Source organism: Phyllobates terribilis, unplaced genomic scaffold (genome assembly GCF_046119375.1).
Source record: "Phyllobates terribilis strain yellow unplaced genomic scaffold, ASM4611937v1 Scaffold_5315__1_contigs__length_52581, whole genome shotgun sequence".
Lineage (NCBI taxonomy): Eukaryota > Metazoa > Chordata > Amphibia > Anura > Dendrobatidae > Phyllobates > Phyllobates terribilis.
In genome coordinates this window covers 1-13,317 of record NW_027368062.1, presented here as the reverse complement: position 1 = coordinate 13,317, position 13,317 = coordinate 1, and the positions used below count along the sequence as shown (strand labels likewise).

At 41.5% G+C, this 13,317-nt stretch overlaps 16 non-coding genes across 16 annotated transcripts; 8 read left to right on the top strand and 8 right to left on the bottom strand.

Moving 5' to 3' along the window:
- The first annotated feature begins 251 nt into the window (after positions 1 to 251).
- Positions 252 to 323, top strand: TRNAE-CUC (transfer RNA glutamic acid (anticodon CUC)). Its single transcript has one exon. It is a non-coding gene; the product is annotated as a tRNA-Glu (tRNA).
- Positions 324 to 1,218: 895 nt separating this feature from the next.
- On the bottom strand, positions 1,219 to 1,291 carry TRNAT-CGU (transfer RNA threonine (anticodon CGU)). Its single transcript has one exon. It is a non-coding gene; the product is annotated as a tRNA-Thr (tRNA).
- A 658-nt stretch (positions 1,292 to 1,949) lies between these two features.
- On the top strand, positions 1,950 to 2,021 carry TRNAE-CUC (transfer RNA glutamic acid (anticodon CUC)). Its single transcript has one exon. It is a non-coding gene; the product is annotated as a tRNA-Glu (tRNA).
- Positions 2,022 to 2,916: 895 nt separating this feature from the next.
- On the bottom strand, positions 2,917 to 2,989 carry TRNAT-CGU (transfer RNA threonine (anticodon CGU)). The gene has a single exon. It is a non-coding gene; the product is annotated as a tRNA-Thr (tRNA).
- A 658-nt stretch (positions 2,990 to 3,647) lies between these two features.
- TRNAE-CUC (transfer RNA glutamic acid (anticodon CUC)) lies at positions 3,648 to 3,719 on the top strand. The gene has a single exon. It is a non-coding gene; the product is annotated as a tRNA-Glu (tRNA).
- An 895-nt stretch (positions 3,720 to 4,614) lies between these two features.
- Positions 4,615 to 4,687, bottom strand: TRNAT-CGU (transfer RNA threonine (anticodon CGU)). The gene has a single exon. It is a non-coding gene; the product is annotated as a tRNA-Thr (tRNA).
- Positions 4,688 to 5,345: 658 nt separating this feature from the next.
- Positions 5,346 to 5,417, top strand: TRNAE-CUC (transfer RNA glutamic acid (anticodon CUC)). Its single transcript has one exon. It is a non-coding gene; the product is annotated as a tRNA-Glu (tRNA).
- Positions 5,418 to 6,312: 895 nt separating this feature from the next.
- Positions 6,313 to 6,385, bottom strand: TRNAT-CGU (transfer RNA threonine (anticodon CGU)). Its single transcript has one exon. It is a non-coding gene; the product is annotated as a tRNA-Thr (tRNA).
- A 658-nt stretch (positions 6,386 to 7,043) lies between these two features.
- Positions 7,044 to 7,115, top strand: TRNAE-CUC (transfer RNA glutamic acid (anticodon CUC)). Its single transcript has one exon. It is a non-coding gene; the product is annotated as a tRNA-Glu (tRNA).
- An 895-nt stretch (positions 7,116 to 8,010) lies between these two features.
- Positions 8,011 to 8,083, bottom strand: TRNAT-CGU (transfer RNA threonine (anticodon CGU)). Its single transcript has one exon. It is a non-coding gene; the product is annotated as a tRNA-Thr (tRNA).
- A 658-nt stretch (positions 8,084 to 8,741) lies between these two features.
- On the top strand, positions 8,742 to 8,813 carry TRNAE-CUC (transfer RNA glutamic acid (anticodon CUC)). Its single transcript has one exon. It is a non-coding gene; the product is annotated as a tRNA-Glu (tRNA).
- An 895-nt stretch (positions 8,814 to 9,708) lies between these two features.
- TRNAT-CGU (transfer RNA threonine (anticodon CGU)) lies at positions 9,709 to 9,781 on the bottom strand. Its single transcript has one exon. It is a non-coding gene; the product is annotated as a tRNA-Thr (tRNA).
- Positions 9,782 to 10,439: 658 nt separating this feature from the next.
- Positions 10,440 to 10,511, top strand: TRNAE-CUC (transfer RNA glutamic acid (anticodon CUC)). The gene has a single exon. It is a non-coding gene; the product is annotated as a tRNA-Glu (tRNA).
- An 895-nt stretch (positions 10,512 to 11,406) lies between these two features.
- TRNAT-CGU (transfer RNA threonine (anticodon CGU)) lies at positions 11,407 to 11,479 on the bottom strand. The gene has a single exon. It is a non-coding gene; the product is annotated as a tRNA-Thr (tRNA).
- Positions 11,480 to 12,137: 658 nt separating this feature from the next.
- Positions 12,138 to 12,209, top strand: TRNAE-CUC (transfer RNA glutamic acid (anticodon CUC)). The gene has a single exon. It is a non-coding gene; the product is annotated as a tRNA-Glu (tRNA).
- Positions 12,210 to 13,104: 895 nt separating this feature from the next.
- On the bottom strand, positions 13,105 to 13,177 carry TRNAT-CGU (transfer RNA threonine (anticodon CGU)). The gene has a single exon. It is a non-coding gene; the product is annotated as a tRNA-Thr (tRNA).
- Positions 13,178 to 13,317: the final 140 nt, after the last annotated feature.

The window sequence follows — 13,317 nt, the reverse complement described above, 5'->3', positions numbered from 1 at the left end:
CCCATTTCCTTTCTAATGGAAAACGTTGTAGAATTGAATGGAAAAGTTCTAAGTTGGTGACAAAATCTCTCGAGAAAAGGAGGGAACAGTGCCCCGTGTGAGGCTCAAACTCACAACCTTCAGATTACGAGACTGACGCACTACCTACTGCGCTAACGAAGCAAGTTGCACCTACAGATCTGCAGAAGTTTATTGTGCATAGCAGAAAACTTATTTTTTTCATAATGTCACTGAGACGTTAGCGCATCTTTTCCCATATGGTCTAGCGGTTAGGATTCCTGGTTCTCACCCAGGTGGCCCGGGTTCGACTCCCGGTATGGGAATGCACCTTTATCTTAGCTACTGCCACCATTCAAAGACTGATGCGTGTTTTTCAATCAAAAATGTTTCTGGTAGATTTTCACTTTGCAACAAAAATACTTAACATTGGCGATGCATTATGACTTTTGCAAAAGATTTCCTTTTGTTTCATAGCTTAAGCCTTTTTCAACTACACAGTTTTACACAAAAGTGTCAAGGGACTCAACAAGCCATGTGTCCTGTCAGTCATTAGGGCTCCCATGTTCTTTCTAATCGGAAACAGTTTAGAACTGAATTGGAAAGTTCAGAGTTAGTGACAAAATCTCTTGAGAAAAGGAGGATGGCACTTGTGAGCAAAAAACTCATGATCTTCAAATTATTCAACTGACGTGCCAAAAACCTTGACCATGTAGCGTGTTTTAGCTCTTGTAATGTTTATGTTTTGTATTCAAAGCAAAACACTCTTTTTTTTTTTTTTTTTTTTTTTACACCTGTCTTGCTGTTTACTGTACTGCTTACACCATGTGGAGAAAGACTTAGTTAGTATTCCTGGTTGACTGGTTCAATTCCTGCTATGGGAGAGACTTTTTTTTGGGACTAGTGTCCACATTCCAAAGCCGACACGTGCCTTGCAGACAGAATCAGTTTAGGTTGGAACTGCACTTTGCTGCCAAAAATGCAGACCACCAGATTTTTTGGATATTTATTTGCACAAAAGCTTATTTGATGTCATATCTCAAACCATTCATATCTCTCACTTTTAATTCCTGGGTGTTAAGGGACTCAACAAGCCTTTATCCCTGTCTGTCATTGGAGCTCCCCTTCCATCAATTGGTGATGTTTTGTTACTGAATGGAAAAGAGCTGTGACTCTCTAGCCAAGATAGTGGCAAAATCAGTTACGGAAACAAGGTACCAGTGCCCCATGTGAGAATCGAACTCACGACCTTCAGATTACGAGACTGACGCGCTACCTGCTGCGCTAACGAGGCAAGATGCATGTAATAATCTGCGGAAGTTGCTTGTGCAAAGCAGTACACCTCTTTTTTTTCATATTGTAAGTGAGCTGGCAGTACATCTTCTCCCGTATGGTCTAGCGCTTAGGATTCCTGGTTTTCACCCAGGTGGCCTGGGTTCGACTCCCGGTATGGAAACGCATCCTTTTCTACACCGTTGCCAACATTCAAAGACTGACGTGTGTTTTTAAAACAAACGTATTTCAGGTAGGATTTGTTTTTTTCAGGCAAAAATGCTGAACGCCCGCGTTTTGGCACTTCATTCTGACCCTTCACGCAAGATTCAATTTGGATTCGTAGCTCAACTCATTCTCAACCACCCCTTTTTACACCAAAGTGTCAAGAGACTCAACAACTCATGGGTCCTGTAAGTTATTTGGATTCCCATTTCCTTTCTAATGGAAAACGTTGTAGAATTGAATGGAAAAGTTCTAAGTTGGTGACAAAATCTCTCGAGAAAAGGAGGGAACAGTGCCCCGTGTGAGGCTCAAACTCACAACCTTCAGATTACGAGACTGACGCACTACCTACTGCGCTAACGAAGCAAGTTGCACCTGCAGATCTGCAGAAGTTTATTGTGCATAGCAGAAAACTTATTTTTTTCATAATGTCACTGAGACGTTAGCGCATCTTTTCCCATATGGTCTAGCGGTTAGGATTCCTGGTTCTCACCCAGGTGGCCCGGGTTCGACTCCCGGTATGGGAATGCACCTTTATCTTAGCTACTGCCACCATTCAAAGACTGATGCGTGTTTTTCAATCAAAAATGTTTCTGGTAGATTTTCACTTTGCAACAAAAATACTTAACATTGGCGATGCATTATGACTTTTGCAAAAGATTTCCTTTTGTTTCATAGCTTAAGCCTTTTTCAACTACACAGTTTTACACAAAAGTGTCAAGGGACTCAACAAGCCATGTGTCCTGTCAGTCATTAGGGCTCCCATGTTCTTTCTAATCGGAAACAGTTTAGAACTGAATTGGAAAGTTCAGAGTTAGTGACAAAATCTCTTGAGAAAAGGAGGATGGCACTTGTGAGCAAAAAACTCATGATCTTCAAATTATTCAACTGACGTGCCAAAAACCTTGACCATGTAGCGTGTTTTAGCTCTTGTAATGTTTATGTTTTGTATTCAAAGCAAAACACTCTTTTTTTTTTTTTTTTTTTTTTTACACCTGTCTTGCTGTTTACTGTACTGCTTACACCATGTGGAGAAAGACTTAGTTAGTATTCCTGGTTGACTGGTTCAATTCCTGCTATGGGAGAGACTTTTTTTTGGGACTAGTGTCCACATTCCAAAGCCGACACGTGCCTTGCAGACAGAATCAGTTTAGGTTGGAACTGCACTTTGCTGCCAAAAATGCAGACCACCAGATTTTTTGGATATTTATTTGCACAAAAGCTTATTTGATGTCATATCTCAAACCATTCATATCTCTCACTTTTAATTCCTGGGTGTTAAGGGACTCAACAAGCCTTTATCCCTGTCTGTCATTGGAGCTCCCCTTCCATCAATTGGTGATGTTTTGTTACTGAATGGAAAAGAGCTGTGACTCTCTAGCCAAGATAGTGGCAAAATCAGTTACGGAAACAAGGTACCAGTGCCCCATGTGAGAATCGAACTCACGACCTTCAGATTACGAGACTGACGCGCTACCTGCTGCGCTAACGAGGCAAGATGCATGTAATAATCTGCGGAAGTTGCTTGTGCAAAGCAGTACACCTCTTTTTTTTCATATTGTAAGTGAGCTGGCAGTACATCTTCTCCCGTATGGTCTAGCGCTTAGGATTCCTGGTTTTCACCCAGGTGGCCTGGGTTCGACTCCCGGTATGGAAACGCATCCTTTTCTACACCGTTGCCAACATTCAAAGACTGACGTGTGTTTTTAAAACAAACGTATTTCAGGTAGGATTTGTTTTTTTCAGGCAAAAATGCTGAACGCCCGCGTTTTGGCACTTCATTCTGACCCTTCACGCAAGATTCAATTTGGATTCGTAGCTCAACTCATTCTCAACCACCCCTTTTTACACCAAAGTGTCAAGAGACTCAACAACTCATGGGTCCTGTAAGTTATTTGGATTCCCATTTCCTTTCTAATGGAAAACGTTGTAGAATTGAATGGAAAAGTTCTAAGTTGGTGACAAAATCTCTCGAGAAAAGGAGGGAACAGTGCCCCGTGTGAGGCTCAAACTCACAACCTTCAGATTACGAGACTGACGCACTACCTACTGCGCTAACGAAGCAAGTTGCACCTACAGATCTGCAGAAGTTTATTGTGCATAGCAGAAAACTTATTTTTTTCATAATGTCACTGAGACGTTAGCGCATCTTTTCCCATATGGTCTAGCGGTTAGGATTCCTGGTTCTCACCCAGGTGGCCCGGGTTCGACTCCCGGTATGGGAATGCACCTTTATCTTAGCTACTGCCACCATTCAAAGACTGATGCGTGTTTTTCAATCAAAAATGTTTCTGGTAGATTTTCACTTTGCAACAAAAATACTTAACATTGGCGATGCATTATGACTTTTGCAAAAGATTTCCTTTTGTTTCATAGCTTAAGCCTTTTTCAACTACACAGTTTTACACAAAAGTGTCAAGGGACTCAACAAGCCATGTGTCCTGTCAGTCATTAGGGCTCCCATGTTCTTTCTAATCGGAAACAGTTTAGAACTGAATTGGAAAGTTCAGAGTTAGTGACAAAATCTCTTGAGAAAAGGAGGATGGCACTTGTGAGCAAAAAACTCATGATCTTCAAATTATTCAACTGACGTGCCAAAAACCTTGACCATGTAGCGTGTTTTAGCTCTTGTAATGTTTATGTTTTGTATTCAAAGCAAAACACTCTTTTTTTTTTTTTTTTTTTTTTTACACCTGTCTTGCTGTTTACTGTACTGCTTACACCATGTGGAGAAAGACTTAGTTAGTATTCCTGGTTGACTGGTTCAATTCCTGCTATGGGAGAGACTTTTTTTTGGGACTAGTGTCCACATTCCAAAGCCGACACGTGCCTTGCAGACAGAATCAGTTTAGGTTGGAACTGCACTTTGCTGCCAAAAATGCAGACCACCAGATTTTTTGGATATTTATTTGCACAAAAGCTTATTTGATGTCATATCTCAAACCATTCATATCTCTCACTTTTAATTCCTGGGTGTTAAGGGACTCAACAAGCCTTTATCCCTGTCTGTCATTGGAGCTCCCCTTCCATCAATTGGTGATGTTTTGTTACTGAATGGAAAAGAGCTGTGACTCTCTAGCCAAGATAGTGGCAAAATCAGTTACGGAAACAAGGTACCAGTGCCCCATGTGAGAATCGAACTCACGACCTTCAGATTACGAGACTGACGCGCTACCTGCTGCGCTAACGAGGCAAGATGCATGTAATAATCTGCGGAAGTTGCTTGTGCAAAGCAGTACACCTCTTTTTTTTCATATTGTAAGTGAGCTGGCAGTACATCTTCTCCCGTATGGTCTAGCGCTTAGGATTCCTGGTTTTCACCCAGGTGGCCTGGGTTCGACTCCCGGTATGGAAACGCATCCTTTTCTACACCGTTGCCAACATTCAAAGACTGACGTGTGTTTTTAAAACAAACGTATTTCAGGTAGGATTTGTTTTTTTCAGGCAAAAATGCTGAACGCCCGCGTTTTGGCACTTCATTCTGACCCTTCACGCAAGATTCAATTTGGATTCGTAGCTCAACTCATTCTCAACCACCCCTTTTTACACCAAAGTGTCAAGAGACTCAACAACTCATGGGTCCTGTAAGTTATTTGGATTCCCATTTCCTTTCTAATGGAAAACGTTGTAGAATTGAATGGAAAAGTTCTAAGTTGGTGACAAAATCTCTCGAGAAAAGGAGGGAACAGTGCCCCGTGTGAGGCTCAAACTCACAACCTTCAGATTACGAGACTGACGCACTACCTACTGCGCTAACGAAGCAAGTTGCACCTGCAGATCTGCAGAAGTTTATTGTGCATAGCAGAAAACTTATTTTTTTCATAATGTCACTGAGACGTTAGCGCATCTTTTCCCATATGGTCTAGCGGTTAGGATTCCTGGTTCTCACCCAGGTGGCCCGGGTTCGACTCCCGGTATGGGAATGCACCTTTATCTTAGCTACTGCCACCATTCAAAGACTGATGCGTGTTTTTCAATCAAAAATGTTTCTGGTAGATTTTCACTTTGCAACAAAAATACTTAACATTGGCGATGCATTATGACTTTTGCAAAAGATTTCCTTTTGTTTCATAGCTTAAGCCTTTTTCAACTACACAGTTTTACACAAAAGTGTCAAGGGACTCAACAAGCCATGTGTCCTGTCAGTCATTAGGGCTCCCATGTTCTTTCTAATCGGAAACAGTTTAGAACTGAATTGGAAAGTTCAGAGTTAGTGACAAAATCTCTTGAGAAAAGGAGGATGGCACTTGTGAGCAAAAAACTCATGATCTTCAAATTATTCAACTGACGTGCCAAAAACCTTGACCATGTAGCGTGTTTTAGCTCTTGTAATGTTTATGTTTTGTATTCAAAGCAAAACACTCTTTTTTTTTTTTTTTTTTTTTTTACACCTGTCTTGCTGTTTACTGTACTGCTTACACCATGTGGAGAAAGACTTAGTTAGTATTCCTGGTTGACTGGTTCAATTCCTGCTATGGGAGAGACTTTTTTTTGGGACTAGTGTCCACATTCCAAAGCCGACACGTGCCTTGCAGACAGAATCAGTTTAGGTTGGAACTGCACTTTGCTGCCAAAAATGCAGACCACCAGATTTTTTGGATATTTATTTGCACAAAAGCTTATTTGATGTCATATCTCAAACCATTCATATCTCTCACTTTTAATTCCTGGGTGTTAAGGGACTCAACAAGCCTTTATCCCTGTCTGTCATTGGAGCTCCCCTTCCATCAATTGGTGATGTTTTGTTACTGAATGGAAAAGAGCTGTGACTCTCTAGCCAAGATAGTGGCAAAATCAGTTACGGAAACAAGGTACCAGTGCCCCATGTGAGAATCGAACTCACGACCTTCAGATTACGAGACTGACGCGCTACCTGCTGCGCTAACGAGGCAAGATGCATGTAATAATCTGCGGAAGTTGCTTGTGCAAAGCAGTACACCTCTTTTTTTTCATATTGTAAGTGAGCTGGCAGTACATCTTCTCCCGTATGGTCTAGCGCTTAGGATTCCTGGTTTTCACCCAGGTGGCCTGGGTTCGACTCCCGGTATGGAAACGCATCCTTTTCTACACCGTTGCCAACATTCAAAGACTGACGTGTGTTTTTAAAACAAACGTATTTCAGGTAGGATTTGTTTTTTTCAGGCAAAAATGCTGAACGCCCGCGTTTTGGCACTTCATTCTGACCCTTCACGCAAGATTCAATTTGGATTCGTAGCTCAACTCATTCTCAACCACCCCTTTTTACACCAAAGTGTCAAGAGACTCAACAACTCATGGGTCCTGTAAGTTATTTGGATTCCCATTTCCTTTCTAATGGAAAACGTTGTAGAATTGAATGGAAAAGTTCTAAGTTGGTGACAAAATCTCTCGAGAAAAGGAGGGAACAGTGCCCCGTGTGAGGCTCAAACTCACAACCTTCAGATTACGAGACTGACGCACTACCTACTGCGCTAACGAAGCAAGTTGCACCTACAGATCTGCAGAAGTTTATTGTGCATAGCAGAAAACTTATTTTTTTCATAATGTCACTGAGACGTTAGCGCATCTTTTCCCATATGGTCTAGCGGTTAGGATTCCTGGTTCTCACCCAGGTGGCCCGGGTTCGACTCCCGGTATGGGAATGCACCTTTATCTTAGCTACTGCCACCATTCAAAGACTGATGCGTGTTTTTCAATCAAAAATGTTTCTGGTAGATTTTCACTTTGCAACAAAAATACTTAACATTGGCGATGCATTATGACTTTTGCAAAAGATTTCCTTTTGTTTCATAGCTTAAGCCTTTTTCAACTACACAGTTTTACACAAAAGTGTCAAGGGACTCAACAAGCCATGTGTCCTGTCAGTCATTAGGGCTCCCATGTTCTTTCTAATCGGAAACAGTTTAGAACTGAATTGGAAAGTTCAGAGTTAGTGACAAAATCTCTTGAGAAAAGGAGGATGGCACTTGTGAGCAAAAAACTCATGATCTTCAAATTATTCAACTGACGTGCCAAAAACCTTGACCATGTAGCGTGTTTTAGCTCTTGTAATGTTTATGTTTTGTATTCAAAGCAAAACACTCTTTTTTTTTTTTTTTTTTTTTTTACACCTGTCTTGCTGTTTACTGTACTGCTTACACCATGTGGAGAAAGACTTAGTTAGTATTCCTGGTTGACTGGTTCAATTCCTGCTATGGGAGAGACTTTTTTTTGGGACTAGTGTCCACATTCCAAAGCCGACACGTGCCTTGCAGACAGAATCAGTTTAGGTTGGAACTGCACTTTGCTGCCAAAAATGCAGACCACCAGATTTTTTGGATATTTATTTGCACAAAAGCTTATTTGATGTCATATCTCAAACCATTCATATCTCTCACTTTTAATTCCTGGGTGTTAAGGGACTCAACAAGCCTTTATCCCTGTCTGTCATTGGAGCTCCCCTTCCATCAATTGGTGATGTTTTGTTACTGAATGGAAAAGAGCTGTGACTCTCTAGCCAAGATAGTGGCAAAATCAGTTACGGAAACAAGGTACCAGTGCCCCATGTGAGAATCGAACTCACGACCTTCAGATTACGAGACTGACGCGCTACCTGCTGCGCTAACGAGGCAAGATGCATGTAATAATCTGCGGAAGTTGCTTGTGCAAAGCAGTACACCTCTTTTTTTTCATATTGTAAGTGAGCTGGCAGTACATCTTCTCCCGTATGGTCTAGCGCTTAGGATTCCTGGTTTTCACCCAGGTGGCCTGGGTTCGACTCCCGGTATGGAAACGCATCCTTTTCTACACCGTTGCCAACATTCAAAGACTGACGTGTGTTTTTAAAACAAACGTATTTCAGGTAGGATTTGTTTTTTTCAGGCAAAAATGCTGAACGCCCGCGTTTTGGCACTTCATTCTGACCCTTCACGCAAGATTCAATTTGGATTCGTAGCTCAACTCATTCTCAACCACCCCTTTTTACACCAAAGTGTCAAGAGACTCAACAACTCATGGGTCCTGTAAGTTATTTGGATTCCCATTTCCTTTCTAATGGAAAACGTTGTAGAATTGAATGGAAAAGTTCTAAGTTGGTGACAAAATCTCTCGAGAAAAGGAGGGAACAGTGCCCCGTGTGAGGCTCAAACTCACAACCTTCAGATTACGAGACTGACGCACTACCTACTGCGCTAACGAAGCAAGTTGCACCTGCAGATCTGCAGAAGTTTATTGTGCATAGCAGAAAACTTATTTTTTTCATAATGTCACTGAGACGTTAGCGCATCTTTTCCCATATGGTCTAGCGGTTAGGATTCCTGGTTCTCACCCAGGTGGCCCGGGTTCGACTCCCGGTATGGGAATGCACCTTTATCTTAGCTACTGCCACCATTCAAAGACTGATGCGTGTTTTTCAATCAAAAATGTTTCTGGTAGATTTTCACTTTGCAACAAAAATACTTAACATTGGCGATGCATTATGACTTTTGCAAAAGATTTCCTTTTGTTTCATAGCTTAAGCCTTTTTCAACTACACAGTTTTACACAAAAGTGTCAAGGGACTCAACAAGCCATGTGTCCTGTCAGTCATTAGGGCTCCCATGTTCTTTCTAATCGGAAACAGTTTAGAACTGAATTGGAAAGTTCAGAGTTAGTGACAAAATCTCTTGAGAAAAGGAGGATGGCACTTGTGAGCAAAAAACTCATGATCTTCAAATTATTCAACTGACGTGCCAAAAACCTTGACCATGTAGCGTGTTTTAGCTCTTGTAATGTTTATGTTTTGTATTCAAAGCAAAACACTCTTTTTTTTTTTTTTTTTTTTTTTACACCTGTCTTGCTGTTTACTGTACTGCTTACACCATGTGGAGAAAGACTTAGTTAGTATTCCTGGTTGACTGGTTCAATTCCTGCTATGGGAGAGACTTTTTTTTGGGACTAGTGTCCACATTCCAAAGCCGACACGTGCCTTGCAGACAGAATCAGTTTAGGTTGGAACTGCACTTTGCTGCCAAAAATGCAGACCACCAGATTTTTTGGATATTTATTTGCACAAAAGCTTATTTGATGTCATATCTCAAACCATTCATATCTCTCACTTTTAATTCCTGGGTGTTAAGGGACTCAACAAGCCTTTATCCCTGTCTGTCATTGGAGCTCCCCTTCCATCAATTGGTGATGTTTTGTTACTGAATGGAAAAGAGCTGTGACTCTCTAGCCAAGATAGTGGCAAAATCAGTTACGGAAACAAGGTACCAGTGCCCCATGTGAGAATCGAACTCACGACCTTCAGATTACGAGACTGACGCGCTACCTGCTGCGCTAACGAGGCAAGATGCATGTAATAATCTGCGGAAGTTGCTTGTGCAAAGCAGTACACCTCTTTTTTTTCATATTGTAAGTGAGCTGGCAGTACATCTTCTCCCGTATGGTCTAGCGCTTAGGATTCCTGGTTTTCACCCAGGTGGCCTGGGTTCGACTCCCGGTATGGAAACGCATCCTTTTCTACACCGTTGCCAACATTCAAAGACTGACGTGTGTTTTTAAAACAAACGTATTTCAGGTAGGATTTGTTTTTTTCAGGCAAAAATGCTGAACGCCCGCGTTTTGGCACTTCATTCTGACCCTTCACGCAAGATTCAATTTGGATTCGTAGCTCAACTCATTCTCAACCACCCCTTTTTACACCAAAGTGTCAAGAGACTCAACAACTCATGGGTCCTGTAAGTTATTTGGATTCCCATTTCCTTTCTAATGGAAAACGTTGTAGAATTGAATGGAAAAGTTCTAAGTTGGTGACAAAATCTCTCGAGAAAAGGAGGGAACAGTGCCCCGTGTGAGGCTCAAACTCACAACCTTCAGATTACGAGACTGACGCACTACCTACTGCGCTAACGAAGCAAGTTGCACCTGCAGATCTGCAGAAGTTTATTGTGCATAGCAGAAAACTTATTTTTTTCATAATGTCACTGAGACGTTAGCGCATCTTTTCCCATATGGTCTAGCGGTTAGGATTCCTGGTTCTCACCCAGGTGGCCCGGGTTCGACTCCCGGTATGGGAATGCACCTTTATCTTAGCTACTGCCACCATTCAAAGACTGATGCGTGTTTTTCAATCAAAAATGTTTCTGGTAGATTTTCACTTTGCAACAAAAATACTTAACATTGGCGATGCATTATGACTTTTGCAAAAGATTTCCTTTTGTTTCATAGCTTAAGCCTTTTTCAACTACACAGTTTTACACAAAAGTGTCAAGGGACTCAACAAGCCATGTGTCCTGTCAGTCATTAGGGCTCCCATGTTCTTTCTAATCGGAAACAGTTTAGAACTGAATTGGAAAGTTCAGAGTTAGTGACAAAATCTCTTGAGAAAAGGAGGATGGCACTTGTGAGCAAAAAACTCATGATCTTCAAATTATTCAACTGACGTGCCAAAAACCTTGACCATGTAGCGTGTTTTAGCTCTTGTAATGTTTATGTTTTGTATTCAAAGCAAAACACTCTTTTTTTTTTTTTTTTTTTTTTTACACCTGTCTTGCTGTTTACTGTACTGCTTACACCATGTGGAGAAAGACTTAGTTAGTATTCCTGGTTGACTGGTTCAATTCCTGCTATGGGAGAGACTTTTTTTTGGGACTAGTGTCCACATTCCAAAGCCGACACGTGCCTTGCAGACAGAATCAGTTTAGGTTGGAACTGCACTTTGCTGCCAAAAATGCAGACCACCAGATTTTTTGGATATTTATTTGCACAAAAGCTTATTTGATGTCATATCTCAAACCATTCATATCTCTCACTTTTAATTCCTGGGTGTTAAGGGACTCAACAAGCCTTTATCCCTGTCTGTCATTGGAGCTCCCCTTCCATCAATTGGTGATGTTTTGTTACTGAATGGAAAAGAGCTGTGACTCTCTAGCCAAGATAGTGGCAAAATCAGTTACGGAAACAAGGTACCAGTGCCCCATGTGAGAATCGAACTCACGACCTTCAGATTACGAGACTGACGCGCTACCTGCTGCGCTAACGAGGCAAGATGCATGTAATAATCTGCGGAAGTTGCTTGTGCAAAGCAGTACACCTCTTTTTTTTCATATTGTAAGTGAGCTGGCAGTACATCTTCTCCCGTATGGTCTAGCGCTTAGGATTCCTGGTTTTCACCCAGGTGGCCTGGGTTCGACTCCCGGTATGGAAACGCATCCTTTTCTACACCGTTGCCAACATTCAAAGACTGACGTGTGTTTTTAAAACAAACGTATTTCAGGTAGGATTTGTTTTTTTCAGGCAAAAATGCTGAACGCCCGCGTTTTGGCACTTCATTCTGACCCTTCACGCAAGATTCAATTTGGATTCGTAGCTCAACTCATTCTCAACCACCCCTTTTTACACCAAAGTGTCAAGAGACTCAACAACTCATGGGTCCTGTAAGTTATTTGGATTCCCATTTCCTTTCTAATGGAAAACGTTGTAGAATTGAATGGAAAAGTTCTAAGTTGGTGACAAAATCTCTCGAGAAAAGGAGGGAACAGTGCCCCGTGTGAGGCTCAAACTCACAACCTTCAGATTACGAGACTGACGCACTACCTACTGCGCTAACGAAGCAAGTTGCACCTGCAGATCTGCAGAAGTTTATTGTGCATAGCAGAAAACTTATTTTTTTCATAATGTCACTGAGACGTTAGCGCATCTTTTCCCATATGGTCTAGCGGTTAGGATTCCTGGTTCTCACCCAGGTGGCCCGGGTTCGACTCCCGGTATGGGAATGCACCTTTATCTTAGCTACTGCCACCATTCAAAGACTGATGCGTGTTTTTCAATCAAAAATGTTTCTGGTAGATTTTCACTTTGCAACAAAAATACTTAACATTGGCGATGCATTATGACTTTTGCAAAAGATTTCCTTTTGTTTCATAGCTTAAGCCTTTTTCAACTACACAGTTTTACACAAAAGTGTCAAGGGACTCAACAAGCCATGTGTCCTGTCAGTCATTAGGGCTCCCATGTTCTTTCTAATCGGAAACAGTTTAGAACTGAATTGGAAAGTTCAGAGTTAGTGACAAAATCTCTTGAGAAAAGGAGGATGGCACTTGTGAGCAAAAAACTCATGATCTTCAAATTATTCAACTGACGTGCCAAAAACCTTGACCATGTAGCGTGTTTTAGCTCTTGTAATGTTTATGTTTTGTATTCAAAGCAAAACACTCTTTTTTTTTTTTTTTTTTTTTTTACACCTGTCTTGCTGTTTACTGTACTGCTTACACCATGTGGAGAAAGACTTAGTTAGTATTCCTGGTTGACTGGTTCAATTCCTGCTATGGGAGAGACTTTTTTTTGGGACTAGTGTCCACATTCCAAAGCCGACACGTGCCTTGCAGACAGAATCAGTTTAGGTTGGAACTGCACTTTGCTGCCAAAAATGCAGACCACCAGATTTTTTGGATATTTATTTGCACAAAAGCTTATTTGATGTCATATCTCAAACCATTCATATCTCTCACTTTTAATTCCTGGGTGTTAAGGGACTCAACAAGCCTTTATCCCTGTCTGTCATTGGAGCTCCCCTTCCATCAATTGGTGATGTTTTGTTACTGAATGGAAAAGAGCTGTGACTCTCTAGCCAAGATAGTGGCAAAATCAGTTACGGAAACAAGGTACCAGTGCCCCATGTGAGAATCGAACTCACGACCTTCAGATTACGAGACTGACGCGCTACCTGCTGCGCTAACGAGGCAAGATGCATGTAATAATCTGCGGAAGTTGCTTGTGCAAAGCAGTACACCTCTTTTTTTTCATATTGTAAGTGAGCTGGCAGTACATCTTCTCCCGTATGGTCTAGCGCTTAGGATTCCTGGTTTTCACCCAGGTGGCCTG